The following is a 5,000-nucleotide window of genomic DNA, read 5'->3' on the forward strand; positions in this document are numbered from 1 at the left end:
TACAGTCCTCACGTTGTCTTCACTGGGACCACACGGGTCGCTTTTAGCAGCTTGGCACAGTTTCTGCGAGCAACGGCACTTCCCGATGGCGGGCGGATGTCATGTTTATCCTGATGTTTTAACCCCAAATCAAAATCGCCACCATCACAACCAAAACACACACCACCCTCGTCACCATCATCATCATGATGGCCACAGCTATAGCCGCTGAAGGCAAGATGTTTCATTCGTCAAATACCACCGCTAGATAATCTGCCTTTTATTTGCTGACATTTGAGGGCGTTCCGCTGAGGGCGATGCCAAACAGACAGAGAGAGATAGAGCGAGAGAGACAGAGAGAGAGAGAGAGAGAGAGAGAGAGAGAGAGGGAGAGGGAGAGGGAGAGAGATGGAGATAGACAGAGAGAGAGAGAGAGAGAGAGAGAGAGAGAGGGAGAGGGAGAGGGAGAGAGATGGAGATAGACAGAGAGAGAGAGAGAGAGAGATACTGTAGCAGTCATTCTCAGAGAGGAACGGCTGAAGCTTACGGGAGGAGTGATGAACCAGAGACTGTTTAACACACACACACACACACGCGCAGCCGCGCACACACAGGCACACACACACACACACACACACACACACACACACACACACACACACATGCACACACACACACAAACACACACACACACACACACACACGCACACACACACACATGCACACACACACACACACACACACACACACGCACACGCACATGCACACGCACACACACACACACACACACACACACGTGCATCCACAGCACTGCCTGAGGTAACAAAAAGCCCTTCCCCAGGATTCATGTCCTATCTACCCCCCACCCCACGTTTCCATGTAAAACACCACAAGCTGTTCAGCTGCTCTCACATTATATAATTAGAGGCTGGAAAACGCTTGTAAAAATCTTTACAATCTGATCTATATGCAGATTTCCTGATGAAGAATCCTCTAATGTAAATGACAAACAGACCCATAGACAGAATCACGCGCTTCCTCTGGAAAATGGGGTTGGGGTACCTGATCAAAAAAATTATATAAAAAAAAATCACATGCTTCCTCACAGGTATTTTTGTTTTTTCAAACTCCCATAGTGACACTATTTTTCTCATCCAGCTTTCTTTCTCTCCTTCTCTCTCTTTTTCTGCATCTCTTTCTCTCTCTCTCTCTCTCTCTCTCTCTCTCTCTCTGTCTCTCTCTCTTTCTGCATCTCTCTCTCTCTCTCTCTCTCTCTCTCTCTCTGCCCCTTTTGTCTCTCGCTGTCCCTCATGCATTCAACTGCCTTCACCCAGAGCTAGCCGCTTCCTTCGACCCCCCCCCCCACACACACATACTGTACACACACCCTCCCCCCCCCCCCCCCCCCCCCCCCCCCCCCCCCCCCCACACACACACACACACACACACACATACACACACACACACACACACACACACACACACACACACAATGTAATGTATGTACCCTATCGCACCTTTTCCAGATTCTTGTGCTGTGGAGGTGCTGTGAATGTCATTTATTGTGCACCTGCTCCTCAGGCAATCTCCAACAGCAGTCTATCATATATGGGGCTTGCCGCCGGCGGTGTACAGTATCCTCATCGGACACACACACACACACACACACACACACACACACTCGGACACACACACACACACACACCAGGTCAGATTATTATTTACGATCAAGTCTGTGTGTTGAGAGTCTCTGGAATAGCGTGTGCGACAAAAGATGAAGAAAGCAGAGTGTGTGCATGTGTGTTTGTGAAAGAGAGAGAGAGAGAGAGAGAGAGAGAGTGAGAAAGAGAGAGAGATGAATCACCCAATCACATGATAGAGAAGAAAGAGCAGTTGAAAGAGGGAGAGATGTGTGACGACCCCCTATCAGAGCAGCCCTGCATGCGTCTGCAGTTCCCTCTGCTTTCTGTTGTTTTTCTACACTCTGTGGGACACAGAGAAGTGGGTACAGCGTGAGGGATAATGAAACCACCCGCCAGGCCGACGGGGAGAAGCTCCATCTCCTCTCCTCCACATCTCTCACATCCGAGCCACATCCCATCCCATCCCATCCCATCCCTCCACTGTAAGCAGTAAGCAATACAAACAGTAACTCACCCAAACCGCCTGCCACTTTCTCCCCCCACAACGTCTCCCTCCCTCGCCATTCGATGCCACTCGCGTTTCCATTTCCTCAGCTCGTCAGGTGTGAAATTTACATTTTCCTACCTGACTTTCCTTCAGCTTCTTTTTTAGGGCAGCAGGTGAACACATGAGACCGCGCGTGTGCAAAAAAGTGTTCATTAGCTGTGGCCCCGCGGCCACGCCTTAAGCCCCGCGAGCCAATCACAAGGCCAATAAGCAGGAGTCACGCTGTATACCAGCGAGGCCTCCGGGGCCCCGGAGACATATTCACAGGAGCCTGAATAATCACTGTCGCCGTTAAGTATTAATAACAATGTGAAGTGCCTTTGGCCCTGGTGTAATACCACTATCACCAGCGGGGGTTGCTGCTTTCATCATCAACTTACTGCTGACCTTTTTAGATACAGCAGATCAGTGGTACGCAGCTAGCACTACTCAGAAGCCCCAATGGGGGGGGGGGTCTTTACAAGAGTCACCATCTAAAAAAGGTCCCTTTCCTCCCTTTATTTTATTTTATTTTTATTTATTTATTTATTTTAAGTAGGACATAAAAGAGCCACAACTACCCATAAAGGAGCTACAGTATATGGGGCTCTAGAGCCTCGGGTTGAGTATCAGTGCAGTAGATGGTCTTATACAACAAGCTCTTGACATTATAGATGGAATTGACAGTAAGGTAAGGGGAGGGTCAGCCAGTTCATTTACTTCATTTATTATAACTCACTACTATAATAAGGCCAGGGGTTCCGCACGCGGGGCACGCCTCAACGATTGCTCAGCTGCACGGTAGAAATGAGCACGCAATATTTCTAGTTATTATAAAATATACTGTAGAAGCGTAAGAAAAGACAAGAAAATAAAACCATAAAAAATAAAAGATGGCTGGGTGATATATTGGGGAATGGGAACATTTTATAGACTGCAAAATGAGGCAAAACTAGACAATAAAAAGAGAAAGAGAGAGGCGGGCAGGTAACATTGCCAGCCAGGGCCTCTTGGCTCATTTCGGTGAAAGATGGCTTGTGGCCTCAAAGGGGACGTCAGTCTGAATGCTCCGTCCTTAGAGGGGACATCACATCGCACCCAAACGCTCAGCAATTACCGGCCATTCCTGCTCTCCCCCCGGGCGGCGGCGGTGGGGGAACTTGTGGGCCAGTGGCCATGCACCCAAACCCCCGATCCAGTGGGAGCGTTTGGTATTTCCATTAATAGAGTCTGGAACCAAACAGGCCACTTCGCCTGGAGCAGCCTGTCACTGCGCCCACATAGCACTCCCCTCCACATAGCCCCTCCCCTCACTGTGCCCACATAGCCCTCCCCTCACTGCGCCCACATAGCCCTCCCCTCATTGCGCCCACATAGCCCTCCCCTCACTGCGCCCACATAGCCCTCCCCTCACTGCGCCCACATAGCCCTCCCCTCACTGCGCCCACATAGCCCTCCCCTCACTGCGCCCACATAGCCCTCCCCTCACTGTGCCCACATAGCCCTCCCCTCACTGCGCCCACATAGCCCTCCCCTCACTGCGCCCACATAGCCCTCCCCTCACTGCGCCCACATAGCCCTCCCCTCACTGCGCCCACATAGCCCTCCCCTCACTGCGCCCACATAGCCCCCCCCTCACTGTGCCCACATAGCCCTCCCCTCACTGTGCCACATAGCCCTCCCCTCACTGTGCCACATAGCCCTCCCCTCACTGCACATAGCCCTCCCCTCACTGTGCCCACATAGCCCTCACCTCACTGTGCCCACATAGCCCTCCCCTCCACATAGCCCTCCCCTCACTGTGCCCACATAGCCCTCCCCTCACTGTGCCCACATAGCCCTCCCCTCCACATAGCCCTCCCCTCCACATAGCCCTCCCCTCACTGTGCCCACATAGCCCTCTCCTCACTGTGCCCACATAGCCCTCCCCTCACTGTGCCCACATAGCCCTCCCCTCACTGTGCCCACATAGCCCTCCCCTCCACATCACGCACCATTTATTGTTATTTTCACTCACACTTTCTTTCACAGGACTTTAAAAAAAAATCCAGTTTGCCATCCCTCCTGCTCTCTGTCTCTCAACTCTGTCTTTTGCTTGTTCTTTTCCTCCTTTGCAGCTTTCTCTACACTTCTGCTTACTCTTTTCACTCTTCTGTCTTGCCTCGTTTTTCACCTGTGTCCTTTATTCCTCTTCTCTTTCTATTATCTATCAGAGCCCGCTTTAAATGAGTCCCAGTGGAGCAGTTTGATTTCCTGTTGCTCGGCCTATACGAAGATTGTGTGTGTGCGTGTGCGTGTGCGTGTGTGTGTGTGACTGTGTGTGTGTGTGTGTGTGTGTGTGTGTGTGTGTGTGTGTGTGTGTGTGTGTGTGTGTGTGTGTGTGCATGTGCATGGGTGTGTGTGCACAGTCACGTGCACTCTCATTCATGCATTGCTAGATTAGATGCTTGTGTGTATCCATCCAGTTTAATGGAGCCATTTGATTTGAGTTACATTGGTTGACCCAAAGTAAACAGCAGCGCAAATCACAGTCAGACATTCTCTTTCTCTCAATAGACCCTTCTCACGGGGGCCATTTTGGGTCGAAAAGGCAGGGTAAACACAGGTGCAAGCAAAACACTAATGAGGCTTCCAAATTCCAATCATGGAAGTGGGAAAGCCTCATTAGTGTTTTGCTTGCACCTGTGTTTACCCTGCCTTTTTGACCCAAAATGGCCCCCGTGAGAATGGTCTATTAGAGGCCAGAGAAGCGAAAGCTTCTATAACGTTGAGCAACCAATCAAAACCTCCCAACAGTGCAGCGCTTCCAGCCGGGGACGCGACAGGGACCTAATTGCTCTAGATCTGTGTTT

At 50.8% G+C, this 5,000-nt stretch overlaps 1 protein-coding gene across 1 annotated transcript in view; it reads right to left on the bottom strand.

Moving 5' to 3' along the window:
• Positions 1-5,000, bottom strand: part of kcnh8 (potassium voltage-gated channel, subfamily H (eag-related), member 8) — a gene marked incomplete at both ends in the record, with an annotated part of 88,066 nt that overhangs the window by 39,852 nt on the left and 43,214 nt on the right. The window lies entirely within an intron of this gene.

This window comes from Poromitra crassiceps (assembly GCF_964638095.1).
Source record: "Poromitra crassiceps genome assembly, chromosome: 11".
NCBI classification, from domain to species: domain Eukaryota; kingdom Metazoa; phylum Chordata; class Actinopteri; order Beryciformes; family Melamphaidae; genus Poromitra; species Poromitra crassiceps.